General features: G+C 44.0%; 1 protein-coding gene across 6 annotated transcripts in view; it reads left to right on the top strand.

Moving 5' to 3' along the window:
* Nucleotides 1-3,701: 3,701 nt before the first annotated feature.
* Nucleotides 3,702-14,715, top strand: part of LRRN1 (leucine rich repeat neuronal 1) — a 38,808-nt gene continuing 27,794 nt past the window's right edge. Inside the window, exons 1-3 of one of the 6 annotated variants that reach the window (XM_046654688.1) lie at nt 3,702-3,823; nt 4,152-4,648; nt 7,732-7,817. The gene's annotated coding sequence lies outside the window, so the exon portion shown is untranslated. Of the gene's footprint in view, nt 3,824-4,101; nt 4,649-4,977; nt 5,093-5,609; nt 5,734-7,731; nt 7,818-14,715 lie in introns of those variants that run through there. The other 5 variants (XM_046654669.1, XM_046654696.1, XM_046654678.1 and 2 more) reach the window with 5 other exon arrangements.

The following is a 14,715-nucleotide window of genomic DNA, read 5'->3' as shown; positions in this document are numbered from 1 at the left end:
TCAAGGGCTCAGCAGCAATTAAGGTCTACAAGCAGAAGCAGGATTCTCAACCCAGTCACACACAAAGACATTTTCTGGTGTATCTGCAAGGGTATAACTCAACTAAAATTGCAACAGTACCATAAACTTATTCACGTGAATTCCATCTAGAATAACAAACCATCTTGGTTTGCCTGGGACTGAAGGGTTTCCTGAGATGTGAGACTTTTAGAACTAAAACTCAGAGAGCCCCAGATAAACTGAGATGGTTGGTCACCTTAGTTCCATGTCAAATGATTAGACTTAAAAGCTAAAATTAATTTTAATCATATAAACCTCAACGAATATCTTTTTTGTGTTGAAATGATTTTGTATGCAGTACAAAACTGGAAGAACAGGAACTATGTATATGTAGCAAACCCTCTCAATTGTCCAAAATTTTTAGAGAAAACGCATTTGGCGGGAAACTTGACAACAATCACAGCAGTCACACAATTATGAGTTGCGCAGTCACCATCAGCTTGGTGGTGGTTGTTTTAAAACTATAATATTAATTCAAAGACTGAAAGGACACTGACTACCAGCACTGTATTAATACTTCAGTTAGACAGAAACATATTTTCAACTTTCAAAAACTGGTTTTAAATGGCATCTTATAATTTTGTTCTCAAAATACAGATGTTCTTTTAAAGATTATCCTAATACGATCACCCTTTAAAGTTTCATTGCTCTTTCCTTCCCTCATTTACCACATAGATCAGTACAATTAGGCTAATACCAATTATAATGTTTCTTCAAACCGAAGCTAAGGAACCTCAAGGGGATGGTGAGGCAATCCAGAGGGATTTGTGGTGCCTCAACACAGCCAGCTCCAGAGGCAAGGACTCCTCCTTACATTGACGGTAAGACCTGGCCCTCTTGGGAACGCCTGGGCTCTTTTATCCATTTCCATTCTATTCCAAAGCCTCCAAGGTCTTCTACAATGACTTAAATGAATAAATATTAAGACAAAGTCTTTTTATGCTCATAAATTCAGGACCCCAGGACTGGGTGAGCTCACTAAGAGTAATTCAGGTAGATGTAAAGATTCTAAGAAAGAAACAACTGAGTTGAGTTTAGTTATGCTGGTCCACTGGGAGTTTCCTCTTTTTTTTTTTTTTGCAGGTAGAGATTCGCCCTAAGCTAACATCAGTTGCCAATCTTCCTCCTTTTTTTTTCTTCCTTTTTCCCTTACAAAGCCCCAGTACATAGTTGTGTACAGTTTTTTTTTTTCTTTTTTAAGGCTTGGCACCTGGGCTAACAACTGTTGCTAATCTTTTTTTTTTTTTTTTCTGCTTTATCTCCCCAAACCCCCACTGTACACAGTTGTATATCCTAGTTGCATGTCCTTCTAGTTGTGGGATGTGGGATGCCGTCTCAATGTGGCCTGACAAGCGGTGCCATGTCCACGCCCAGGATTTGAACCCTGGGCCACCGCAGCGGAGTACACGAACTTAACCACTCAGCCACAGAGCTGGCCCCCAGTTTTAAATTTTTCTATGTGAGCCACCACCACAACATGGCTACTGACAGACAAGTGGTGTGGTTCCAAGCCAGGAACCGAACCCGGGCTGCAGAAGCAGAGCATGCCGAACTTTAACTGCTAGGCCATCAGGGCTGGCTCAGGAGTTTCCTCTTCCTTCATCCCAATGACAAGGGGCTTTTAAGTGTTAGTTGGTAAAATAATCCTGAAACCTTTTCACAGAGTTACAAAACAGCAGTTCCTAAAATTTGGATGAATTAACCATTTAGGGAAATCATTAATTTTCCACCAACTACCAAATTTCAGACTCCTTTGTAAATGCTATCCCCACATTTGTCCTTTTCTCTCCCACACCAATTTTTCCTACACACACACCCCTCAAGTCCTCTCCCCATCTCTGACATATACATTTCTTCCTAATGATAATATCCTTTTGTTTAGAGCCAAATAAATGCTGTGATCAAGTAGAAATGGGCAGAGCTTCCTTTCTCATTCTTGCCTTGGGGAAGAGGGAAATTAGTTTAAATAAATGATTCGCTGATCTAAAAACAAATAAATTAAACAGTGGGGAGATGGTCTGTTGCTCTCACTGGACCTGCTGGTGTCTTTAAGATATCCTGGCACTTGTGTCAATTCTTTCAAATAATCATTCTGCCTGTCTGACCTGATGTCTTGCTTAATCTTCACTACCTGGCCAGTAATGCATAGTGCTTACATTTGTTGTATGCTTCTATATACCAAGAACTGCTACATGCTTACTCTCACTTAGCCAGCATGACCTTTTGGGATGGGTACTGTTATTAACCCCACTTTATAGCCAAGGAAAGTAAGACTTAAAGAGGGAAAGTGACTTGCCCAGAGAGACATAGCTCATCAATCGCAGTGCTGAGATTTAAAGCAGTGTTGGCCTGGTTTCAAAGCTTATACACTCAGGCTTGACTTGTTTTCTTCTTAGCTGGGCTTCATACCAGCCTCATGAAGTCTCTTCCAAAACTTGGAGGCTGTTAAAGATCTTGCCTCCCAGAAAGAGTAACTCCCCACCAGTACTAATGGCTACAACTGGCCCCCAAGATCTACCTCCGTAAAGCTCCACTCTGCAGGGTACAGCATCATCTCCCTTTCACTCTCAGAGAGACAGGCCAGAAAACCCAAAGGAGACTCCTAAGAAACTGTGTTCTCTCTTTCCCCGATCATTCAAATTCTGTATTTCCACCAGAGGCTCACCTTTTTTCAGACAAACTCCAAGCTACACATAATCAGCATGAGAAAGGGTGAAAGAGGCAAAAGTACGACTCTTGGGAAAGGTTCTAGACTCGACTTGCTTTGAAAGTTCTTCAACCTTATTCATTTATAGGCACCCTCCCACCTTTTGAACACTAGTTGCAATGAGTCTTTTTGTATAGCTGTCCTTTTACTCTTCATTCTACCTTCTACTCTGAATCCTAATATCTTCATTCTCTAGAACCTTCTAAGGCAAGTAAGTAGATCACCTACTGCTGTCTACGTGACAGTGTCAGGATAGTTACCAAGTAGATGGACATATAGGAGCATCAAACATTTATCAGTCATCTATGAAATACACCAAGAAGTGCTATACAGATCAGATAAAAAGATAAAAGATTATTTTTATTAAATTCAGACTATGTCTTCAAGGAATTCAAACGATGATTCTGTAATATTATGTCCTTCCAAATTCCCCAGAAGCTCTCAGCTTGGACATCATGAGGAAATGTCACTACGTTTTCTTGCTCAAAGTCGTTCAGTACTGAGGGGTTAATAATGCCCTAGCTTAAAGCAGATGCTCCAGCACAGGTACCAGGGTCTTCTCCTGAGCCTGGCTCTTAGCCCGCCACTCGGAAGCTGAGGCTCAGATTCATGTGCAGTTTCCAAAGACCCCTTTTCACCCCTTGCTCTGACACCTCCCACTTCGGACTACATTCTCAATCCTCCACTTATTTGAACACAACTTTCACACCTAACAAATCAGAAAGCTGTAATTGCAAAGTTTCAGAAACGTTTTCCGAAAGCCTTCCTAAATTGGAAGTGGCTTCGCCATTCATTTAAGCGTCTGAATACCACTTCCCGCGGCGAGGGCGCGGACCAGTTCCCCAGCCACGCGTGTACGCACACCCAGGCGTGCACATACAGCCCAAGGGATCGCCAGGCATTTCAAGACGAAAGGTCAGATTCCATACTGAAACTTGGCGCTCTCTCGGGTTGAATTTTGTCTGCTTCTCAAGCCCTGAGCCCAAGTTCCACACTGCGGAGAGATCTGGCCCCATTGTGCCCAGCTGACCTCCCAGCACCGGCATTGTTTTTTCGGTATGTCTTTTGCTAAGAAACGGCAGTGTGCTTTGCCTCCCTAACCCAGCCGCAGCCTGTCGTCCCCCAGACAAAAAGCGGCGGCCCGCTGCTCCCTGCAGCGGCCGCGGCGACGGCGCAGGACGGCGGGGCCACCCGAGACCCGCGGCGCTGCGCCTTTGTTGGGCGGGCTACAGATGGTGCCCCAGCACGGGGCTGAGCCGGGGGCGGCGTGGGGGGCTGGAGGCCGGGAGGGGAGGCCGGGAAGGGGGTCGGGCGGGAGGGGAGGAGACCGCAGAGCAGCCAATCGGCGCGCAGCCCATCAGCTGACCGCTTTTGCTTACACCAGGTGCACGCCGGCTGCGGGGAGCACAAAGCCGGGCAGACCGAGGGCGCCGGCAGCGAGCCGGGGAGCTAGGCGAGGCCCGCGCGCCCGCGCCTGCAGCGCCCTTCGGGCGAGGAGAGGAGCCGGCGGCGTCAGCCCGGGCGGTGGCATCCGCGCGGTGGCATCCCTAGGCGCCCCAAGCGCATTCCTCGGGACCTGGCTGCTCGCTGTCCTTCCCCCTGCACCCCACTTCTCCTACCCTCTTGCCCAGCCCTGCCTGCCTCTGCCCGGCCCCCGAGAGCCGTATTGAGCCCAGGCCCGCCCAGCAGCTGTTGCTCGTGTGTCGCTGCCTTGCCTCCTGTCTTGGTGCTCTGCCGGGGGCCCCCAAAGAGCCAGTGAGCGCTGCGGCTTCGGAGGGAGGCGCCGCTCAGCCGGTGCTCCTCCTCCTCCTCTTCCTCCTGCTGCCGCCGCCGGTGCCCAGTCCGTGCGCACCCCGACACCCCCGCCAGCCGGGCCTCGGGGTAAGTGCTCTCGCCCAGCCGGGAGGCGGCGGGAGATGTGGGCGGCAGCAAGGGGAAGTCGAGGCAAACTTGGTGGCGCGGCGGACCGAGAGGGTCTGGGGAATCGCAGGATAAGATCGCGGGCCTTAAGAGGACGAGGGGGCGCGGCTCACGGAGCTGGGGAAAATGACGAAGTCGGAGAAACGGGAATCTAGTAACCCCCCCCCCCCCCCCCAAATGACGGGTAGGGGAGAGCGATAGTTCGGAAGGAAGGCCAGACAGAAATGGGCAAAAGGCAGTGACAGGAGGCGAGCCCACTGGATTTCAGGGAACGACGCAGGGGTGGGTGATGCCCGGGAATCCGGAGGAAGGAGGGCTGTTGGGATGTGAACTGGGGAAGGCAGCTCGGGCCAGAGAAGAGCGCGGAAAGGGGACCCGAGGAGTTGGAAAGACGACCAAGAAAAGGTAAAGGAAGGTGGCAGGTTGTGGGAAGAGAAAAGAGGAAGGACGTCTTGGCGGTGGCCTTGTTGGCCGAAGAAGGGGGCAAGGGGCATAATTCACAAAGCACCGAGTGTGTTGAGGTCAGAGCATTCTGAAGAATCTGCTCAACTGTTGGGCGGTCTAAGTGGGGAAAAGACCTCACCCTACACATTTTGAGCCCAGAAGAGGTGGCAGCCTCAGGAGGCTTGCCAGAGATGGTAAAATGTCAGGGAAGCCTCGGTCCGCTCCAGGAACGCAGCCGGTGCTGGGTTCCCCGCGCGGTCGGGGTCGGTAGCGAGGAAAGTTTGCCAGCGAGTGTCTTTTGTGCCGCGTGCAGAGGGGTGTGGGCAGCCGCCGACTCGGCGCTTCCCAGGGCCCAGCCGCGACCGCCTCCCGCGGAGGGAGTCTCTGCTGGCTGGCTGGGGTGAGGTGGAAAGATCCAGCAGCGGGAGGGGTGCCGCGCACTCGGGACAGATGGGAAAACCCGTCCCGGGACGCTGGCGAGGGAGTCGGCGTGGATACGCGGACTGGGAGATTCGGCGGTTGTACCTGCTTTGCGAGAGGGGGACCTTGCCTGCTGGGTTCACCACTGTAGCCCCAGCGCCAAGAAGAGTGCCTGGTACTGGGTGAGTGAATGCCCGAGGTGCGAATGGTTTTGAGGCATCTGAACCCCACAGGCAAAGGCCAAGAGTCCAGGAAAATGGACCCTTCTCTCAATCTCATGCCACCATTAGCATTCTCATTCTCAGATCTAGATAATAAAGGAAAAGTGAGATTCTGTGTGAGAACAGATATTGCTGACTTGGGCTTTTGCTTGTAGGATTTTCTAAAAGACAATATGTTGTTTTCTTTTGCAATTTGCTGTGCCACGACGGTCTAAATAATTAATATTACTTGAATATGCTTATTACTTCATTTTTCCGAGGTAGGACTAGAGGAGTGGAAAGTTCAGGAAGGTACTTTGATCACTGTTAAGTCTGGAGTAAAAGTGGTGTTGTTGGCTCCCGGGCCATGTGTGTCCCGAAGTCTCTGATTTGCATGCAAATGTGAGCGAATCCTGGCAGATGTCTGGCCTCATCCATTCACATGAAGGAATTTGAAAAGACAAGGAGTCTTTAGTTAACAATAGACCTTAAGAAAATGGAATAAAGGCACAGTGTGAGTTTTTCTGTTTGGAAATTCCATGTCTTGCTGATACCTTTATTCAAGAGCCAAATTCTCTGAGTGCTGTTGTATAGAAAGCTCCAAGTACTGCTTGCTCTTTACCTGGCTGTGTGTTTTTGTGCAACATTGATGCTGGACGTTCTGAGCTAGTGAGGAAAATGTTTATCTGAAGCAGACAGTAACTTTAATCCACTTCTGGTCATTGAAGTGATTTCTGGAATTGACCCCTCAACTTTTAGAGTTTCTTTTCTGCTTCCTTTAGTAATTCCACCTCCTGCTCACATTTGCTCTCCACCCTCAGAGATGTACAATGTAGGAGAAGATAGTTGTAGTTGACCGACATGAAGATCTCACTCGAATGTTCACTGTCCAGTCAAAATTATTTTAGTTGTTAAGGCACCAAACTTGTAGAAGTGGAGGTGATGAAATCGTCATGTTCTCAGTCACCTGAGGGGTTTTCGGGTCACAGGACAGAACAATGAATGGGGACGCCATCATGCAATAGACTCCAAAACAGGGAAATTTCAGCCTTGTCTAACATTAGCTTTAGACAACAGCACTGCTCACCTCCTGGCGCTGTGCGACGACTGAACAAAAGGCGGGTGGTGTGGCCGCACGTGAGCCCTGGGATTATGCCTACTGACAAGCCAGCCCAGTGGCCTCTTCTTTTGTCAGCCTCAGACACTGCTCAAGGGAAAAAGAACCTATTCACTGAGCAGCATTTGCCCCTATATTCTATATATTCACTGAAAGGGGCATTAAAATACAACCGAAAAAAGAAAAAGACAACATTGTTTTGAGAACTCAGTTTTGGGGGAGGAGGGATGGGCAACAGATGTTAGTCTGCTATTTTACTTGTTTCCTTAAGTTATTTTTGCTGGTTCAGTGACTTTTACACATAAGGCAGTATTTTCCCAGGAGCAGAAAAATGAATTGAGTCAAATTTAAGTAAGAGAATTTTATAGCCAAGATTACATTTTCTGTCTTAGAGCTATCTAGAAATCAGAAAGTAACAAATCATTATAATAAACTCTTCTGTGACTTAACCCTGGGATTCTGTCTTCATTATGGACCTGAGGGCTAACTATAAAATACAGTTGACATTTCTAAACTAGGCTATAAACCATTTTATTGTCAAGTTATCATCTAGGTTTTTTTTAAATAAACCTGGTAACTTTAAAATGGCCAAAGCCTCACCTTTGTGAGAACTTCTCTTTGGCTACTGTCCTGCCTGTGTGAAATCTTTATTCTGCAAGTCTAATGAAAGGGAAGATTAGAGCTCATTCGTTGGTAAATAAAAGTAATAAAGCACTTAGCAAAGGATCACTGTGCTAAATAAAATCTTAGACCAGATCCAGCTGCAGACTCCGCTTCTGAATAACACAGGTAGCTCTGGGTAGTGTCTGGAATGCCCCAAAAAGCAAGGGAAAACTCAACCATTGATCTCTCTCTGGTTTTAGACCCTGCTAAGGCTAGCTTCTTGACCTCAACTGCTGGAACAAGTACCACATATTCTAAAGCAGTGACACTCATGGGAACAAACTCGGTAGGTACTGAAGAAAGGCTGCCTCTACAGAGTTGTATTGTTACTTCCCAAGTCAGTTGGGTATGACTATAAATAATCAGAATGGTGGGCTTTTTATGCCACCATAAATAAGCCATAAGCCATAAATAAAATATGGTAAATTATAGGACCTAGATGGCATTTTTTACTAGACTTTCTTAACGCTTTCTTACAATTTATTTTTAAGTTATAAAATAATAGTTCTTTGAATGATTTCCTTGAGCACTAATGTAAGGTTGCTCAAATATTGTATTTAATTTTTCAAAATTATTATGTTGAGCATCTATTTTCGGCTAAGCCAATCTGGAGATACAGCAGATTCCATTTTAGAATCATATTTTGGTTTCTGGGAACAATGGAATTATCTTTAACTCATGAATAGAGCTTTGATTAATATTTTATTCAAGATGAAATTATAATTATATAGATGAAGTCAGGAAAACATGTATTCTCTCTTGTTTTGGCTCAAAGTGCAGAACAGAGACAAAAGTTAAACCCTATCTGTAAAAAAAAAAAGGGAACCATTCACTTTTATAAGTCTTCTTAAATGAATTTTGTTTTATAAGTTTTCTTGTTTTCGCATATTACCATTCCCTGCTTTATGGATATGTTACAGAGTGTAGCCTCTGAGTCTTGAAACATAGGCAAGTGCTTAATAAATGGTTTGTTGATATTGCAACTACAATACATGATAAAATAATATAGAATATATTTACAGACTTTATGGCCACCCTATAGAACTGTGAAGCATATTACTCAATAATTAGAACATATACCTTTTTATGTTACAATAATTTTTTTTAGAGAAACAATATGCAGGCTTACATATTGTTATATTTTTTACTTTTTGACTATTTTTTCAAAAGGTCTAGAAAGGAAGGATGTTATTAGCAAGTTTATCAGTTATTTGATTGGTAAGCAAGCTATTTTCTAGTCATGGCAAGGTGATCTTGGATCAGTTTCTTAACCCCACTAACCCTCAGTTTCCTCATTTATAACATGACAGGTTGGGCAAATAGGGCTGGAAGGACTGACTGCCACAGTCAGTGAGAGTGCTAAAAGATTTGTAGAGGCTGTGCCTCCACTAGCACAACTAACAAACATTGAACTTGGATGGAGTCATTATACTTAATACACTGAGAATCATCCCTGAGATGCAAAGAAACGAGGTTTAAACTTGCAGTGATACACACTGAAGGTCCGTCAACTCTGACTTGGGAGGACCCTCCAAAGATGCTGTTGTATTTACTTTTGACATTTAATTTTGAAAGCTGTGGAGTGAAAACTGCCTTTATGGTGGCTTATTGCCTTCCATTTACACTCTTTATCGCACAGGGGTTGGAATGTTATTTGAAAGCTCTGATTAATATAAATGAGTCGCAATTTTCTGACCCCAGCCGTCCTAGCTCACATCTATTATCCCACTGGCGGACATGTGGACTCCACAGCTGTCCCCTCATTTGTGTATGAAACAGACACACTGGTGGCATTTTTTGGTTACCATAGTTACATTAACAATATACATGTGGCACGACATCCTTCCACATGAAAGGTTTTTGTGGCAGATATTTTGTAGACCTGGGACTAAAGGACAACTACTTAAAGTTTGGGGAATACGTAAATTAATCTGCCGTGTTTCATGGAGCCACCATTTCAATTATGGGAGGAGAGCCATCCTAGAGTGGTATCCAGCAAAAGCAATTGCAAGTCTCTGGCTAACAAAGATTTCTAAGGGAGGCATTTCCAACAATGTCTAACCTCTACAGGAGGGTGTCTATTAAATATTCATTTCAAAATATTTGCTCCTCCTGTTTATGACTGCCTTTTGTGAGATAATGTATTAGCGCAGTCATTTTCAATTCATACAGGAAAAACTGGACAGCATCAGTATAAGCATCCATCTCAGTAAGACCGAGGAGACAAAAAATCAGTTTGCACTATTAAGCAGTAAGCACAAAGAGAGAATCTTCATTTAGGAAAACTAAAAAAGCTTTACCAAGAAAGAAAGGTTGCTTAATTGGTTTCATGCCTATAATTTTCCCCTCTAGAAAAAATGTTAGCATGGCAATAAAGAATATCATTAACCTGCATTGTTATTTCACAATAGTAATAAGTCTTAATTTGCATCCATAATAATCACTGTAATCAAGTATTGTACAGGGAGTCAGGAAGGCGCAGGCTCATTTCCCAGCTCTGACATTAATGACTCAATGTGACCTTCTAGATGTCCTGCAACCCTCCTGCTGCTTTGTGTCCCTATCTGAGTTGTGTTTTCAAGGATCCAGGAGTGCTGGTAGATGTTTCTAGCATTGCTGCTGTAAAGAATTTGATTTCTGCCCCAAAGGCCATGATTAAATGGAGAGCTAAAGGTCTAGGGGACACGGCCACCGTGCTCTTTTTGGCGAGGTGATTCTTCTGCTTCCTAATCCCACAGCTGAGAATTTTTTTTTTTTTTACTATAATTGCTTCTTGACCTTTTGGCTAAGATCAAGTGTAGAAATTATTTTTATCATTTTAAAAATTTCTCCCTCTAATATGGCAATTCCCCACCACCACACCTGGTCCTTCTTGAGGGAAAGAATTTTGCCTGGGATACAGGAAGCTGCTAATGATCGTGGAACACTTGTCCACCCATAGAGATACATTGAGTGCCAGCTGTGTGCCAGGCATTATAGGACGTACTGAAAACAAAAGAAATTAGCTTGATTTTTCTGCAGCTTATACATTGAATCCATCATAAGCATTTTGTTTCCATCAGTCATGTATTCTACAAATGTTTCTTGAGTGCGTGGTATGAAAAAGGCACTCTGCTAGATCTAGCATGGAGGTTTTCAACCAGGGGTGATTTTTGCCTGACAAGGGGGCTTTTGGCAATATTTGGAGACATTTTTTGTCAGTTATCATCACAACTGAGGATGGGCGTTGCTACTGGCAGCTAGTGGGTAGAAGCCAGGGATGATGCTAAACATCCTAAAATGCACAGGACAGTGCCCAGAACAGAGAATTATCTGATCCACATTGTCAATACTGCCAAGGTTGAGAAACCCTCCTCTAGCAGACATTGGCTCTGCCTTCACTGAGTTTAGTAAGGGTTACAGAAAGGAGACTGACAAGTGCAGTGAAGTGTGCTGTGATGGCGAAAGTGTGAGCTACAGAAGTGCAGAAGGAGTCTTCATTCAGATTTTGGCTGCCAGGAAAGGTTTTAAGAAACATACTGGTTAATACACAGAACAGGCTATCACCTGGAACACAAGTGTTCAGCAGGAAACAATTTTGAGGGTTTTATTTTCCTTTTTCTCCCAAAGTCCCCCAGTACATAGTTGTGTATTTTTAGTTGTGGATCCTTCAAGCTGTGGCATGTGGGACGCCGCCTCAGCATGGACTGATGAGTGGCGCCATGTCTGCGCCCAGGATCCAAACCGGCGAAACCTCGGGCCGCCGAAGCAGAGCGCGTGAACTTAGCCACTCGGCCACGGGGCCGGCTCCTGCAGGAAACAATTTTAGATCTAATCTCATTGAACACAAGTGAGTTGGTTGGTTGGTTGAGAGAGGGTAGACTCCTTAAGTTTGTCGAGAACTCCAAGGTGAAAATGGACTTGTTAATTTTTTGTAGGACTCAGTCAGTATTCGGAGTATTGTGAGTAGGCAGGAGACTGGAAACAGAATGAAAGTCAGTAGTAAGAAACATAGGACTGTGCAAGCGGCAGAAAGAGAAGATGGGGCTGAATTGCCAAAGCCTCATGTTTTAAAACTTCAAATTTTGCAGAGTCCTTAGTTGACCTGTAACGTTCTGAGACACTAAGGATTATTCCTTCTCCCTTTTTTCAATAACTAAGGGATCAGAGCCATGGAGAGGTTCAGTGTGACCTTGGACAAGTCTCTTAATACAGCGAAGGTTTAGCTGTAAAACAAGAGGGGTTGCAAAGCTTCTCTTCCTGGAGCAAGTTGAATTTGTCGTAGGTCAGGTGTCCAGGGAAAGACCAAAGCTGGGGTAAGCCCCAAGGCTCCCTGCCTCTCTCAGACCCAGTGCCTTTCCCACTCACACAGAGCCTGCTTCCTGGGCCGTGGAGTCAGAACAGTGACTCAGCATTCTAGCTCTTGGCTTAACAAAGAGAGCAAGGACCTAGGATGCGTCAATTAAAATGTATCATGCAAGGAAACTTAACTTGGGTTTCCCAGACACCTAAGGACTAATCAGACTTTCTCTCTAGTATCTTATCTTAAGCTGACTTTAGAAGCTTAAAAAAGTACTTGTGACAAGCTGGAAGATCGCTGCTAGGTAAGAAAATGAGACAACCCAGAACATGTGGAAAGATTAAGGATGTTCTGCCTAGAAAAGAGATGCAATAGTGGCATGGTTTTCTGGTTTTGTTTGATTTTTGCTTTTTATTTTGGCAGAGGTATTTTAACTTTTCTCCCGGAGAGTGCTGGCCAGGGTATACATACACACACATGCACACACACATATATACAATAGAGGAGACATTAGATTCCATACTTAGAAGGTTATGTTTTGGTTTTAATAATAAAACTTGCATATCAAAATGTGTTTTGGAGAGAGCCTTCTCTGAAAGTCTTAAAGATGTAAGGATCTCTCACTTCTCTGGCATGGTGTAATGCTTTCCTATGAGCAGGAGGACTGAGAAGCTGCATGATTGCTCAAGGTTCTTTTCGTCTTCTTGATTCTGTGATTTCCAAGATCATGAGCAAGAGTTATGTAGGACTTCAGCCATGTCCTCAGAGTTTCCAGGACACTAATGGAATCTATATTAACTCATCCGACCATGATAGAACCACTGAAGACGCTGGGGTGGCAATTAACTGGATCTCTCCACTTGTTCTCCCAGCTGATTATGGTTCTGTGCAGTGAGGACTACATGTAAGGTTTAAACACTGCCTCCCCCCTCCCCCCCCGACCCCAAAGGACCAGTTAGCTTTGCTGTGTCCTGTGGGAAGAGCCTATCTCTGGAATCCCAGCCAACCTCCTCACATACTCACAAAATCATCATTTCTCACCTGGGAGGCCAGGTGAAAAACTTGAGTCTTTTCAAAGCTAAAGACACCAAGTATGTGGGCAAATGCTGGTGGGATGTTTTTCTCTTCATGCATGAAGGATAGCACTGTCAAAATGGAACCTAGTGAAGAAGTTTCCAAATGGCTTCACCCTAAGGCTTGAACAATGGAGTGAGAGATTTACTCCAAGTAAATGAGAGGCTTTAGTAATTAGGAGGAAAATATTACATAGGTCTCCCAAATTGTATCCCCAGAGTCCACCATATTACCTAATATAGAGTGTGGTAGAAATAGGAGAAAGACAATGATATCCAACATCATCGTGCCTTTCCAATGTGTGCCAGAATCCCATACCCCTAATATGTATTAACTCATTTAATCCTTGTAACTACTCTACAATGTAGGTACCCACTTTATAGCTCAGGAAACTAAGGCACAAAGCAATTAGTTAACTTGCCCAAGGTCACACAACTAGTGTGTACTCAGTAACTGTTTGTGAAATGAATGAATAATGAATGAAAGAATATACGTCTGTTTCAGAGGAGAGAGTCCTTTATTCAAATTCTCAGTTTATAGCAGTCCTGCTTTCTAGGCAGGGCATTTTCATGAACTGGCTCTGTGGCTGGGTGACAGATGAAGTCTCAGAGCTGGTAAGTGGCAGAGCAGGGATGTGAACTTGCCTCTGTCTGACTCAGATCCGCACCGTTAAAGCACTGGGTTATGTTTTTTCTTCAACTGCAGCTATAAAACAGAAAAGACTAGACTAGCTCTCATAGGTCCTCTGCCTCTAAAAATTCTATAATTCCATTATTAAAGTAAGGTTTATGTAAAATGAAACATGGTGTATTTTTTACTTTAAGTTTTGAAATCTAGCTTGGTATTTTTATTTAACCAATTATCATTGAATTATCCTTTAAAATTATATTGTAATTATTAACAGAACATTTTTATCTCGTATTTAAGGTAATTTTAAATGGATTAAAATGCATACTTAAAGATTGCACTCTCCTAACCATTACCATCACACTGCATATTAAGTTATATCATCGTCTAAATTTAGAAGGTTTCTAAAAATTGAAAAGCATCTTTCTGTTACACAGAAAAAAAGACAGAAATAAAATGATTAATTTTGAAAAAAGTTAGTCTTTGATATTTGCATAGATAAGTAGATTACTGAATCTTATGAGAAGTGTGGAATGATTTTTACAAGAGCTTAAAACTTCTAGCAATATTAAAAACTACTCAAGATTTGCTTCCAAAGATTGTTTTGCTTTAAGGGATCCTTCTGACATGCAAGAGATGCATCAGAACAACGTGAATCACTGCCATGGTGTTACAAGATGTGCAGCCCAAGGCAGGGCAGAGAGTGGATAACTAGACGGGTCTTAGAGTTGGGAAGCATTAGTTCCAAAAGTGCATCTTAGCTCTGTGGTCTGAAGTGATTGCAGTGAGCCTCAGATTGTCATCTATAAAATGGGGAAAATGGTAGAACCCACCTTATAGAATCATTGGACTTCTTCAGTGAGATCGTGCGTATAAAGCCCTGTGCACAGTTTCTGCACCGAGGTAAATACTTGGTAAATAGTAGCAATGAGTAGAAGTGGTATTATTCTGTCGAAATCTGACACTTCCGACTGCTATGGTGTCTGCATTCCAAGGATGCTCATTCAGAGGCAAGTAGAGGGATTTTAAGAGCCAAGATTCAGACCAGATGTTTGTGAAGTCAGTAGTTCACGTGGTTGTCACCTTTTGTGGTAGACCCCAAGAGAGGTTTGTATCTGTCCAGACGTGCAAGAAATCTTGAGTCAGCTGACGTGCTTTGAAAGAACTGGCGAACAGATGAGTACATTAGAGACTTTTTTGTTTG

Source organism: Equus quagga, chromosome 1 (assembly GCF_021613505.1).
Source record: "Equus quagga isolate Etosha38 chromosome 1, UCLA_HA_Equagga_1.0, whole genome shotgun sequence".
NCBI lineage: Eukaryota > Metazoa > Chordata > Mammalia > Perissodactyla > Equidae > Equus > Equus quagga.
This window is presented reverse-complemented; position numbering and strand designations above follow the sequence as displayed.